Raw genomic sequence first — 15,287 nt, forward strand, 5'->3', positions numbered from 1 at the left:
TACCTCATCCTCCCAAGCCGCCTTCCCAATTTGCATAGCTCCTAAGGCTTTCTTTACTTCTTCCGGCGTTACTTGTGGGATTTCAAATTCCTCTAGACTATTCCCTCTTCCATTATCGTCGTGGGCGCCACTGGTACAGTATAAATCTCTATAGAACTCCTCAGCCACTTGAACTATATCATCCATATTAGTAATGATATTGCCGGCTTTGTCTCTTAACGCATACACCTGATGCTTGCCAATTCCTACTTTCTTCTTCACTGCTTTTAGGCTTCCTCCGTTCCTGAGTGCATGTTCAACTCTATCCATATTATACTTCCTTATGGCAGCTGTGCTACGCTTCTTGATTAACGTGGAAAGTTCTGCCAGTTCTATTCTAGTTGTAGAGTTAGAGGCTTGCATACATTGGCGTTTCTTGATCAGACCTTTCGACTCCTGCGATAGCTTACTTGTATCCTGTCTAACTGAGTTACCACCGACTTCTATTGCACACTCCGTAATGATGCCCATAATATTGTCGTTCATTGCTTCAACACTACGGTCATCTTCCTGAGTTAAAGCTGAATACCTGTTCTGTAGCTTGATCCGGAATTCCTCTATTTTCCCTCTTACCACTAACTCATTGATCGGTTTCTTATGCAGCAGTTTCTTCCATTCCCTCCTCAAGTCTATGCTTATTCGAGTTCTTACCATCCTACGGTCACTGCAGCGCACCTTGCTGAGCGCATCCACATATTGTATGACGCCAGGGTTAGCGCAGAGTATAAGGTCTATTTCATTTCTTGTCTTGCCATTCGGGCTCCTCCACGTCCACTTTCGGCTATCCCGCTTGCGGAAGAAGGTATTCGTTATCCGCATATTATTCTGTTCTGCAAACTCTACTAATAACTCTCCCCTGCTGTTCCTAGAGGCTATGCCATATTCCCCCACTGACTTGTCTCCAGCCTGCTTCTTGTCTACCCTGGCATTGAAGTCGCCCATCAGTGTAGTGTATTTTGTTTTGACTTTGCCCACTGCCGATTCCACGGCTTCATAGAAGATTTCGACTTCCTGGTCATCATGACTGGATGTAGGGGCGTAGACCTGTACGACCTTCAATTTGTACCTCTTGTTAAGTTGAACAACAAGACCTGCCGCCCGATCTTTATTGCTGTAGAATTTCTGTATGTTACCAGCTATATCCTTATTAATTAGCAATCCGACTCCTAGTTCTCGTCTCTCCGCTAAGCGCCGATAGCACAGGACGTGCCCGCTTTTTAGCACTGTATATGCTTCTTTTGTCCTCCTAACTTCACTGAGCCCTATTATATCTCATTTACTGCGCTCTAATTCCTCCAATAGCAATGCTAGACTCGCCTCACTAGATAACGTTCTAGCGTTAAACGTTGCCAGGTTCAGATTCCAATGGCGGCCTGTCCGGATCCAGGGATTCTTAGCACACTCTGCTGCGTTACAGGTCTGACCACCACCGTGGTCAGTTGCTTTGCGGCTGCTGGGGACTGAGGGCCGGGGTTTGATTATTGTATTCATATAGGAGGTTGTGGCCAAGTACTGCACCAGGGTGGCCCATCCTGCTCTGGTGAGGGAGTGCGTTACCGGTTCTGGTCACCGGCATCAGGCCGCACTCCAGGCCTCCTTATGCAATTTTATCAACACGCGCACTTTTTCTTAATCCGGTGGAAACTTGCGTGGCACCGGGAGTCGAACCTCGGACCTCTTGCACGCGAGGCGGATGCTCTACCTCTACGCTACCGCTGCACCACAAACCGACTACAATAGGTGGGAACTCGCTAGCTCGAACGTTGTCGCTCTCGGCGGAGGCTCCCCTGGAAGAAAGCAGACGTGTACGGAAACCAGTTTTTGCAACTATACACGTGCAGCTCGGAACTTACGGAGACCGCAAGGACCGGAAGGACGTGTTTTGAAAAGTGAGTGATAATCTCTCGGACATTTAAGAGCTTAATGAACCACAAGACGACGGCTAACACGCTAAGGATAACGCACCACAGCTTAAGCGGGTGCAGAGGCCTAGCGAGGCCGAGCCTCCGCTAACATACGGATATCAGTGAACAGGTAAGTGTCTTGCCATTCACAGGGTACATCGACGACTCCGACAAGCACGGAACCGTGCCCGGAACCTACATCGATGGAAATACAAACGCAGTCACATCAGGAAACGCCCGGAGAAGCCGATGGCGCGGCCGAGACATGGCACCTGGAAGACTTTGCACGGACGGAAGACGCCTGGCACACAGTCCTGCCTCGCTGGCAGAAGACAAAAAAATCAAGTGCAAAAGCAGGCAACAGTAACGGCAACTGGAAACCGTAACAAAGCGACGAGCGGCCAAACTGCGAAGCAAGGAGGTCAGACGATATACGGGCGCCACCCGAAACGATGCCGTCAGCCCCCGCCGCTACAAAGAGAAGACATCATAATCGTTCTGAGGCCGCACAAGGCCCTTGCAGTGAAAGACATACTTGTCTCGCAACTTACCCCCCGCAGTGATAGACGCGTGCCACCGACCATTCGGTGGAAACAGCCGAGCATCCGCTGGGGCTCCAACGTCGTTATCATATCAACATCCGACGAACGAGAGGCCGGACAGCTGAGGGAAATCACCCAACTAAATATTACAAGACGAGTGCATCCAAGAAATGGGCGTGTATGGAGAATGCCCAGAGGATGCCCCGCGGGTAATAATCTACGGAACACTTATCCGGGACCCCCCAAGCAAAACTCGTGGCTAATCTGCAAATACGCGCACAGGGTGCAAACAACTGAACGAGCTCGAACGCTCGGATCATCGAAAACAGCCATAACCAGCTTCGCGGGACATACTTTACCCTGGTGCGTCTATTTCACGGGTGCGGAAGCCATCTGCTATCCGTACAAATCAACCATTCAAGTGTACAAATTGTGCCACTCCATGGGTCATCGCACCGACCTATGTCCGACGCCCAACGCCAACGTATGCTCCATGTGCGGAATACGCGAACCCGGGCAAGAACATAAGTGTACTGCCAAGTGTGCGATATGCAACGAGGAGCACATCACAGGAGATAAGCAGTGCAAGAAACAACTTAAGTTTGTCGCCCCTAGGAGGTCACGTGCGGCTCAGCCAACGAGTATACACCAACCGAGATGGTTCAACTCCGACCGAGAATCTTTATACCACCGACAATCCCGTTAGAGATGAAAATCACGAACGCCCTCAACAACTAGAACTCTGTGTGGAGAAGCCAAGCCTGAAGCAACAGAAGAATGGGCCGACACTGAAGACCACAACTAGAACTATTACATTTAATGCTCCCCCAACTAAAGAGGAAAAGGAGGAAGCCGCCCGTCAGACAACAAATCAGGTGAGCTGGGCGATGATTGTGTCTCCTACAGCTCCCATAATAGACAACGGCAATATAAAAAAAAGTCATTGCAGAAAACAGGCAATTGGCTCTAGAAAACACGCGGCTCAAGAACCACACTAAAGAAGAACGCAAAGAGTTAAAAAAAAACTAGATCAGCTCTAGGAGGTAAGCTTGAAGCAAGACTTAACGCCAGAAAGGCGAACGGAAGAGCCGCTAGTAGGAACATCAGAAATGTGGCCCCCTCGGCCACAACCAAAGAGACAACGGCTAATAGCACCTAAACATCTAGTAAGGAGGGCTTAACTAGAACCAAAATCAATTAAATGCGGAACCACAGCAGCAGCTACAAAATCTAACGCAGGAATTGCAATCACATCACAACGTTTACCTCTGAGTTCACGGATCAATTACAGCGACAAACGCATGGCATGATCTCTAAGTTCAGAAATCAATCAGCAATCTAACTGCAACAACAAAGACAACGCCTTAACTAATCAATGGCAGGTATGCATAGAGCAGTCAATAAACGCTCAAGCGACGCGCCCGCGAGAAGCCTTCTACAGAAGGCCTACCGCTGCACCCCCAAGCAGTCAAAAGCCTCTGACAACAACGTCAATCATGGCTCAAAATAGTTAAGTGAAAAACACCGAACAATTCAAAATTTGGCAGTGCAACTGCCGCACGTTTCATAAGCGTGCGGCGGCACTCCAGAATTATATTAATTAGTTTTCACCTGATATGCATGCGAGAAATAGGCAAAAGACCCGTCAACCATGTAGGGATATTACACTCTTTTCGAGCCTAAACACCCTCGAGTGGCAACACTAGGGATCAAACCTATTACGGCCAAATTAACCTATTACGATCAAACTATGATGAACGACCAAATCATAGGCATCTTTCCCCAAAAGAGAGAAAAAACGCATACGATAATTCTTAGCCTTTATAGCCTTCCTTAAATAGAATGAAGGATTTCACTCTGCTTCTAATGGAGGCAGCGCGGGTCGCGGGCACCACAGACCAACTGGTGGTTGGAGGGGATTTTAATGCCCCTTGCGCTACTTATGGCTACATCCGAGACTCACCCAACGGGATCCTACTTGAACACGTCCCATCAAATTAGCTTGATAACACTACACTCTTAGTCAACTCCTGCATAACGTCTTCCTTGTAAGCGGTATGTTCAAGGTTCAGCCTAGACGACCGCATATAAGCGTGCTTTCAAGCGAGATTATCCGTGACAAAACGCTGCCGACCCGCTGCTAACGGCTGTATGCAGCCAATGAGCAAACGTAACCTTTATATGTAGTTCAAAAGCGTTACGTTTTGGGCGGGTTGGTTGTACATGGTTCTATTTAAACTTTTGCGCGCACAAAGACACTTGACATGTTGTGTGTCCTTTCTTCTTTCGACGTACTGTCTTTGTGCGCGCAAGAGTTTGTTAAGTAACCTTTATATGCAGCCCTGCAAGTTTGGCGTCCAAAAAGCGCGCCGGAGCGTGGAGAGTGTTACAAAGCAAAAGCTGCAAGGAGCGGCGAGAGAGAAGCTGTGAGGGAGAAAGAAAAGCGAAAGGCCAAAGGAGGGAACGGATGGACTAAGAAGTCGTTGCCTCTGTGCGTAGCTTCGATGGTGGAGGAGGACGCAAGACTGCGCCAGCCGGGAAGGAGCGCAAGCATGGTGTCAGCCGGCGGAAAAGGCAATTCTTTTCGGTTGTAATTAGCGCCATTTCTTTGTACCAGCGACGTTATGCGACTGTGTTCGCGTTGTGAAGTCATCTGGCCGCGTTAATGAACGTTCTCGGTGATCTCGGTGACGTTCAATTCCCCCGATGTTACCGGAAATTGCGAGAAGCCAGTGCGGCTTGGACAACTCGTGGGAGTGCGACGGTCACAGGGCGACGACCAGCGCCCTCGATCGTCGGGCACAGGAGTGCATGCTGCACAGTTGCGAACCAGTGTCGATAACGGTAGGTTCGTTTTTGCTTACCGTACTACTAAATGCTTAATTTATGTCATTGCATCATTATCATTTAGCAGGTAACGAATCTCGGTAATTAAACATCTGAACGTGTAGTATTAATGCGGATTTGCGCATTGAAGTTTTGGCGTGTGAACTAGCTATAAGTGCAGGTGTAGTTCTGTTTCGGTTCCCTCAACTTGCATTCTTACTGGCGATATTTTTTCTTACGTAGCCTGGTGTCCTTTCGTTGAAATTTCATGCGCGGATTTTCACAAGGGGTTGCGCTTTCTCTCGCCGCTGAAATCGCTTGTAGCATCCTAACCAGGAAATTTTCCTTTTTTTTATCCCCTTCGTGGACTTTACGAAATGAGCTAATTGGATTTCGTAGTTTAGGTATGTCGAACGGCGGTTTTATTTCGAACAATTTTCTGCTGTGTTCCGCACTTTTTTCTGCGTAATCTGTGGATGTGCGTGGGTTTCTGGATTTCCGGGTCAATGCGCCGAGGTCAATCGAATTCAAAGCCCAATTTAGCTCGAAGATTGCTGGGCGGAAAAATAATCATTTAACTCCAACGACGCAGCAGTACCGAAGTGTCTGTCTGCACTAGAAGCACAATTTGATATCTCTTGGAGAGGAGCAGTACATGCGTTACTTGTACAAGGGGCGAAGTTCTATGCCACTGGCAAAGTTTCAACGGCGTGGTATCTCATACCGAGCTAGAAGTTTCAAGCTTTATTGCAGGCTGAAAAATCTGTAGATTTCGGTACCTAGGCCGTTTGATAATGTTGTCAGAAAGCAGCGCTGCATGGCTAAACAACTATGCAAGAACAAAGAACAGAGCAACAAGTTGGACATATTGCTTCTGTGTAGTGATTGCTATGTATAGTGTTGATTTTAGGCTATGAGGTATCCATTGGCCCCAAAATAGGCCCTAATAAGGCCTTCTTTATGAACTTTTGTTTCTCATAGTATCGAATTTCTGCAATTTCTTTTTATTCTCACCTACCTGATCTTTTTTTCTATACAGGATTGAAGCGGGAGAGGTCGACACTATAGAGTAGACCACAGCACCGGTAAGCGAAAATCAGGCCTAGAATGGCTGTTCATGGGAGTGCGCAAACATCATATGGTTATGGTGAAGCACACAAAGAAAAAGCTGATATTGTGCCAGCACAAAATTGGGATGGGGCGCAGAATGAGACAAGTGTTTGCAATATCGCTCGAATTAAGCACTTGCACGGGTTGTATTATCATTACAGGTAGACACACATTGAAGAGCCCTCTCCCTCATTTCTGCTGATTCGACAAGAGTGGGAAGTCGCTCAGTTAGCTTAAGCGAGTGTAAATGAACGCAAGCCACAGTTGAAAAAGACAACGGAGATTTCTGTTGCAACTACAGAAATTTATGTCACGACTGCAGAAATTCCTGCTGTACGACAGAAGTTCCTGACGTTTCTGTAGTTGCGACAGACATTTTTCACGGTATGACAGAAATTAGGACGTCACAACAAAAACCCTCTCTCGCGATGACTAAGAGCTCGGAAGCTGCAACAGAAACGGTTTGTCGCGACAACAAGAGTTCTGAAGCCACAACAACAACTTTCTATCGTGACAGCGATTCTCACATCGCAGCAGGAACTCTCTGTCGGGATGACAGACACTTTCTCTCATGGTGTTAGAAATGTGCGACTTTCTATCGCAACGACATAAGTTCTGACGTGAGACAGAAGCGCTTTCCGTCGCGACGTTTTAAAATTGTATGAGTTTCACACCGGTGGTGCACACTGTACATTTCACTTGCGCGGTTTCCAATGGTGCGTTCTCTGAATCCGGCAATGTTAATAGCATCGACACCAATATTGAAGTCAACGTGGCGAATTGTCGTAATTTTACCGTGACGAAGTGGCACCAGCAAACGCCTTACCGGCTTGCTCAAAACCGGCCGCTGATCGAAAGCCTCGTATCCGCGGCAATGGCTGCGTATCTATTTTGGTTTATCTTGTAAGACGTGACACACAGGCTTGTGGACTTGCGCCTGCTGTCACGCTGACCCATTAGTTAATTTCCCAGAAATATTGCATAAGCTTTTGCCAAGCGGGAAAGAAGTTTTGGGTTGTTCCACAAAGTTGCGCGAATATCTGTCTCATTCGGGTGTTCTGGCACAAGCGCTACCGTGAGAAACCGGTATGCTGTCTCAATAAGCACTTATGCGCGAATGTTTATGTAGCTATTTTTTTGCATAATGCACTAAATATATGCGCGCTCAAAAGTGTAAAGAGCGAGAGACAGCTGTCGAAATCAGCAGTAACAACCCTAACAGTGGCCCCGGCCACGTTTTTCTATTTCTGAATTTCTGAACTGATATAGATAAGGTAAAGCGAAATCGCACTTCACCAAATTCTTGCACTTCAAGAAATACTCGTTGATGGTTTGTCGAAGATTGTAACTCATGCGTTGTGAGTACTTCTATCGCTTTTGTGTTCTAGTTTGAGCTTTCTCTCATTCACAGGGCTGCGCACGATTATTTTTGCCGACGCTTTTGAGGCTATAATTCTCGATGCGAGATGAACCAAAGAAATAATGCCTAAATGTTTCTAGTTATCAAAACTTGTAGCTGTTGCACAAATCCCTGGCGTATTCTGTGCTGTTAGCTTCAACCGTCTTACAAAATATACGCTTTCTCTTTAATGGCGGGCCAGAAGAAGAGCGTGAAGCGTACGCGCTTCGTCGTTTTCCACGGCGCCGGCCGTTGCGCGCGCCGTCCCGCGGTGTGGGAGCCCCACAGCATTGTGTCAATCGCCCCCCATGCGAAAAGCGACCGTCTCGATCGCGTGAAAACGTTCTTTCAGGGACGACAACAAATGGAGCTCCTCAGGTGCAGCTCGGCGTTCACGTACGCGCATAGTAGGGTTTCATGCGCACTACATGAACAACTTCAGCGCGAGGACGACGACGGGGCGAACCGGGGTCAGACCTGCAGGGGACGACTTCGTAGGTCACGTCGCTGAGGCGGCGTGTAACCTTGTAGGGACCAAAATACCGGCGGAGCAACTTTTGCGAGAGTCCACGGCGACGGATGGGCGTCCAGACCCACACGAAGGCACCGGTATTGTAATGGACGTCGCGTCGACCCTGATTGTACTGAAGGGTGTCGGCATGCCGTTGGCTCCGTATACGATGCCGAGCAAGCTGGCGGGCTTCTTCAGCTCTTTGTACGAACTCTTCTACGTGTTCGCTGGTCGGGCTATTATCAGCCAGAGGTAGCATGGCGTCAAGTGTGGACGTGACGTGACGGCCGTATACAAGCTCGAACGGCGTATACAGCGTAGTCTCCTGTACAGCAGTGTTATACGCGAAATTCACATAGGGTAAAATCTCGTCCTACGTCTTGTGCTTTACGTCGATATACATGGAGAGCATATCAGCCAGCGTTCTGTTCAGACGTTCCGTTAATCCATTGGTCTGAGGGAGATACGCAGTGCTCTTGCGGTGAGAGCAATGCGTCAGCTGGAGAACGTCCTGCATAAGTTCGGCTCTAAATGCTGTACCGCGGTCGGTGATGACAACAGGCGGTGCACCATGTCGTAGGACGATGTGGCGTACAAAGAACTTGGCCATTTCATACGAATTTGCTTGCGGAATAACTTCGGTTTTGGCGTACCGAGTTAAGTAGTCGGTAGCGACGACTATCCATTTGTTGTGCGAAGAGGTCACTGGGAATGGCCCAAATAGATCCATTCCTATTTGTTTGAACGGTGCTTGAGGAGGGTCCACAGGGTGGAGAAAGCCAGCCGGTTTAACTGGTGGTTTCTTGCGGCGCTAACAATCGCGGCGGGTCTTCACGTACCGTTTCACAGAAGAATAAAGCCGGGGCCAGTAATACTTCTGTCGTATTCTTGCTAATGTTTTAGCGAATCCCAGGTTTCCCGCGCATGGCTCATCATGGCAGGCTTGCAAAATGTCTTGGCGCAGCGCCGACGGCACGACAAGGAGGTACGTATTGGTACCGCTTCCGCAGTTTTTCCTGTAAAGGACGCTGTTGTGCAAGCGGTACGATGATAAACCGCGCACGAGCGAGCGGGGTAAAACACCTGCAACTCCTTGAAGGTGCTCGATCAATGGCAGCAGCTCAGGGTCAGCGCACTGGTGCTCAGCCATCTTCATGGCGTCAATAACGCCGACAAATGGCAAGTCATGGTCAGGGTCCGATGACGTCATAGGGAGTGCTGCACGTGACAAACAGTCAGCGTCGCTGTGCTTCCTCCCAGATCGGTAGACAACTGTTATGTCGTACTATTGTAAGCGCATGCTCGAACGGGCTAGTCTGCCTGAAGGATCCTTGAGGTTGGCAAGCCAGCACAGGGCGTGGTGATCGCTGACAGCGTTAAAGGGTTTACCGTACAAGTAGGGTCGGAATTTACCAATGGCCCACACAACCGCTAAGCATTCTTTTTCAGTGGTTGAGTAGTTCTTCTCAGCCTTGGTGAGACTACGGCTTGCATAAGCAATGGGGCGTTCCGCACCAGCTTGCCACTGCACAAGAACTGCACCGAGACCCGTATTACTGGCGGCAGTACGGATTTCAGTGTCAGCGTCTTCGTCGAAATGAGCAAGTATCGGGGCCGCTTGCAAACGCTTGCGCAGTTCATTGAAGGACTGCTGCTGTTCGTCCGCCCAAATGAAAGGCACGTCGTCGCGTGTAAGCCGTGTCAGAGGCTCAGCAATTCTCGAGAATCCCTTGACAAAGCGCCTATAATATGCGCACAAACCAAGGAAGCGTTGGATAGCCTTCTTGTCTGTGGCTGGCGAAAACTCGGCGACGGCAGCTAACTTGTCGGGGTCTGGTCGGACGCCTTTAGGACCAACGACATGGCCAAGAAATTTGAGCTCTTGGAACCCGAAGTAGCACTTTTCATGCTTGATGGTGAGGCCGGCAGTACGGAGCGCAGCGAGGACACTCTCGAGTTGTGCGAGATGTTCGTCAAACGTGCTCGAGAACATGACCACGTCGTCCAAGTATACGAGGCAGGATGGTCATTTGAGTTCAGCAAGCACGGTATCCATCATCCGCTGAAAAGTGGCAGGCGCGGTACAGAAACCGAAGGGGAGAACGTTGAACTCATAAAGCTCGTCTGGATCAAGCTCAATACCCTGATTTAAGGTCCAACGAAGAAAAAAAAAACTTGGCATGTTGTAGACGGTCTAATGCGTCGTCGATGCGGGGCAATGGATAAACATCGCGCTTGGTGACACTGTTCAATTTCCTGTAATCTACACAGAACCGTAGTGTGTTATCTTTCTTTCTGACTAACACTACAGGGGAGGCCCACGGGCTTGTGGACGGCTGGATCACGTCGTCTTGGAGCATCTCTTTCACCTGATGCTTGATCGCTTCCGTTTCCACTGTAGACACTCTGTAAGGATGCTCACGAACAGGACGTGCAAACTCGTCCGTAATAACGCGGTGCTTTGTGATGGACGCGCGCCGTACTTTGGACAACATTGAAAAACCGTCCGCAAATTCATTCACTAGACTCAGTAGATGGTCTTTCTGATGGTCTGGCAGAGCAGCGTTAACGTAAATCCGTTCTTTTAGAGTGGGTAACTCAGATTGCTGAGACCATGCGATTTCCAATGTGGCAATGTCAGTGACATCAATGATTTCGCGAAGAAATGCGATTGTCGTTCCTCGCGGTACATGCCAATACTCGTTGCTAAAGTTTGTTAGCAAAACGACTGAACTGTTTCGCACCTAAAGAAGCCCTCTGGCTATGCATATGTGGCGCTCAAGAAGCAGGGGTATGTTGGCCTCAGCAATTCCCTTGGCGTCGTCTTCCATGTCGCATCGGACAAGTGTAAGCACGCTGCTCTTGGGTGGCAACGTGACGTGATCGTCAGCTACGCGAAGCGCGATGTCACTGTCGTTGTCATTACTGTTCGCTATGGCTTGCGTAGTAGCGAAGCTTACTCTAGGCTCTTGCAGGTCGATGATTACACTCTTCGCCTGAAGGAAATCCATGCCGAGTATAAGGTCCTTTGAACATTCAGGAAGAATGACGAAGTCCCCGATGTACGTGAAGCCCCGAATGTTGACTCGTGCCATGCACCGGCCCATTGGAGTTATGAGGTGCCCTCCTGCAGTACGAATTTGAGTTCCGGTCCATTGCGTTGAAACTTTGTTCAGTGTGCGCGCGAGATTCTGGCTCATAACAGACGTGTCCGCACCAGTGTCGATTAGCGCCGTGACTTCATGGTCATCTATGGTAACTGGTACGTCGCAAGATACTGACGCCGAAGTACACTGCTTTCTCTGCGTCTCAATTACGCCATTTCGCAGTCGTCGTAATGGAGGATCTTCAGCGTTCGCAACGTCAGCGACCTCACCTCCGCAGGTCGCTGGACTCAGTTTTCCCGGGAGGCAGGGCTGGGTGAGCGACGCCTTGTTGCGCTCGCGTGAAGACGGGGCTGGAAGACCTGTATCGGGCAGGTGACGGTGACCGGGGGTCACGGAATCGTGGGCCAAACGAGCTCCTGGCGTCCGCGAGGTAGGCTTCTATCTCGAGTGGGGGTTCACCATTGCGTGGGCAAGGCGCATTCAGTGAAAATCCACGGAGCCCAGCTCGGCGGTAAGGACAGGCCCTGTAGAGGTGATTGGCTTCACCGCAATTAAAACACAAGGGTCTCCGGTCTGCAGTGCGCCATACGTCGCTCTTGCGGGGTGGTCGTGTTTCAGCCATGAATGGCGTGCGGCGAGTCCTGAAGTCGGCAGTTGCTTGTTCAACGGCGCGCACCATGAAAGTCCGGGACATCGCGCGTATCGTTAAAAGTCGGAGACAACGAACTTTGCGCAGCTTCCGCATAAGACATGCGAGGCGGTGGCTGCCATAACTCGTGCTGTGGTGCCTCGCTTCGCTCCAGGACTTGTACTGCCTGCCTGATTTCTTCCCGGACGACCTCAGCCAGAGCGAGTTGCGGTACCGATACCGGAGCCACCTGAAGCTTTTGGAGCTCTTCGCGAACGATAAGCCTAATGAGCTCCCGCAAGGCGTCGGTATTGTCCAAGGGTATAGCGAGAGGCTCACGCGATAGGGTCGACACGTCGCGGTTGTATTGCCTTGTTCGTTGCTGAAGTGTCTTTTCCATTGATATGGCTTCCGCGAGAAACTCTGCGATGGTCTTTGGTGGGTTGCGTATTAGGCCACCGAATAACTCTTGCTTGACAATACGCATCAGTTTCCTGACCTTCTTTTCTTCCGGTTTGGATGGATCCGCGCGTCGGAAAAGTCGGCGCATATCTTCGACAAACATAGCGACGCTTTCGTTCGGCCGCTGTACTCTCGCCTGACTTGCAGATTCAGCTCGCTCCTTGCGATCGAGCCTTGCGTATGTGCCGATTAGCTGGCGTCGCAATTCGTCCCATGTCGATAAGGCCGCCTCACGGTTCTCAAACCATTTCCGCGCGTAGTCCTCGAGGGCAAAGTAGGCGTTGCGTAGCTTGCGCTCTGGAGTCCAGCCGTTGAATTCTGCGACACGCTCAAAGTGATCGAGCCAGTCCTCAACATCCTCGAAACTGTCCCCATGGAAGGATGTGGGGATTCGCGGCTGGTTAAGGACGACCTTGGTCGGTGCCGTTGAGGAAGAAGACGGAACTGATGTATTCATCTTTCCGACTCGATTGGGTAGAGGCTCGTGCTCAGGTGGCAGTCCCTGAAGTCAACGGCTTGACCGTACGTGAACAGGAGTCAGGTCGACCGGACTTCGTACTCGGCTAGTAGACGGCGTTCGATCTGGGCGTGGTAGCATGTACCCCGCACCTCCACCAGAAAAATGTAACGTAGATTGAAGACGAGTCTTACAAAATATACGCTTCTCTTTAATGGCGGGCCAGAAGAAGGGGGTGAAGCGTACGCGCTTCGTCGTCTTCCATGGCGCCGGCCGTTGCGCGCGCCGTCCCGCGGTGCGGGAGCCCCACAGCATTGTGTCAATATAGCTTATAGTTTCAATTCTGCACTAAGTCGAAACGACGTAGTGTCTGTGCCTACGGATCTGCTCATCCAGTGGCGTACAATGTGAGCGAACGTATGCGTACGGCGGACGGTAATACTGTCACTGATATGAAGCGGGATGTGTATACAATGGCAAATAAAAAAAGAAATGGCGAATAAAATTATGTGGACTGCTGAATGTTGTGAAATACATTAGGCGTCTCTCTCTCTCTCTCTCACACACACACACACACACACACACACACACACACACACACACACACACACACACACACACGCACGCACGCACGCACGCACGCACGCACGCACGCACGCACGCACGCACGCACGCACGCACGCACGCACGCACGCACGCACACACACACACACACACACACACACACACACACACACACACACACACACACACACGTACACACACAAACACACACAAATGCACACACGCACGCACACACAAACACACACGCACACACACACACACAAACACACGTACACAAACGCGCGCGCGCACACACACACACATCGTTTCACTTTTTGCCCCTCTCACCTAAGAAACCTTCCGTGGGCGTTTGTGAATCCAGGCAAGAAATGTCTTCCAGCCTTTCGACGGTCTCACGGTGCTCCGCGCCTGCTGCGCCGTAATCTGGTCATCATGACGGCATGAAAAAGCCGGCCGCAGTGGCCTGGAATCGCGGATTGACTTCAAGTTTGAAGTTTATTCTCTTTTTACATTTCACACACAGCATCCAAACATACATCGCCAAATCAGGTGGGAGGCTAAAGGCTGTGTATGCCTGATGAGGCCTACCCTCCTGGTGGTGACAAATAGCGCATTCGAGATGACAACAAGCTTTCTTCTACGGTAACATTAAAATGGCTCAAAAAGGGAACATCTACAATTCTGTACAGTACATAAATGTTTCGACATTTGAAATTACAGCTGTGAAAAGAAACAAGAAAGAGAGCACACAAAAATCAATAAATAAGCAAACCACCGTTATCTAGCAATGTTGTAAATAATCTGCCACGTTAAGGTCGAAGTTATGTGTTATGATCTAAGTAATAGAGCCATAACTATTTTTTAGTGAAGTGTTTTACTTGGGAACTCGTGTATTAGCGTTTCGATATTTTTATTGTAATTCAAGAAGTTATAATGGTATGTTAAAGAGTGAAGCCCATAGTTAGCTCTAACCTCAGGAGTTCTGCGAGAGACATATCGGAGTTCACAAACAGCATCAGGCCGTGTAACTGAACACAAGCTAAGATTAGGTCTGCTGTGGATCAAGCGATGAGCCTCTGTTGCCTGTCGAACTGTTATTAACTTATAGATGTTAAGACGGCTCAGTGGTCACCAGTATTCTCGTGCACTCGAAGTGTAGGGAACATTAATGATTGCTCTAATTGCTTTTTTTTGTAAGATAAATAAGGAGTTTAGGTTTGTAGATGTTGCTCTACCGCATACAAATAAGCAGTAATGTAGAAGTTACTGCACAAGTGTAAAATATAGTTGTTTTTTTAGCCAGGTTGGTAGAAGCCATAATTTATGAATTAGTCCGACTGAGCGTGGTATTTTGGAACGCAAGTAGTTATTATACTCAGTCCAGGTTAACTGCTCACTGAAGACAACGTCAAGAAAACGTGTAGACCTCACACGTTCAATCTTTTGCCCTCTGAAACTGAGGACAGGCTCGAAGGCAAAAATTTTATTTTAGGTTTAAACACTATAATTTTTTTTTCACATTTAGCTGAAGCTCATTGACATTTATCCATAATAATAGTGATACTTGTTTGCATTTGATATAGCGTTCAAGAAGTCATTACCGGAGAAAAATATGTTAGCGTCATCTGCATACAGAACTATATCAGCTGAACTAGGTACATTGATAATATCATTAATATAAAGTAGGCCCCCGAGTTTTATTTACGAAGGCGAGAAGCATGAAAAAGGATTGACATCA

The sequence above is a fragment of the Dermacentor andersoni genome, chromosome 4 (assembly GCF_023375885.2).
Source record: "Dermacentor andersoni chromosome 4, qqDerAnde1_hic_scaffold, whole genome shotgun sequence".
Classification (NCBI taxonomy): domain Eukaryota; kingdom Metazoa; phylum Arthropoda; class Arachnida; order Ixodida; family Ixodidae; genus Dermacentor; species Dermacentor andersoni.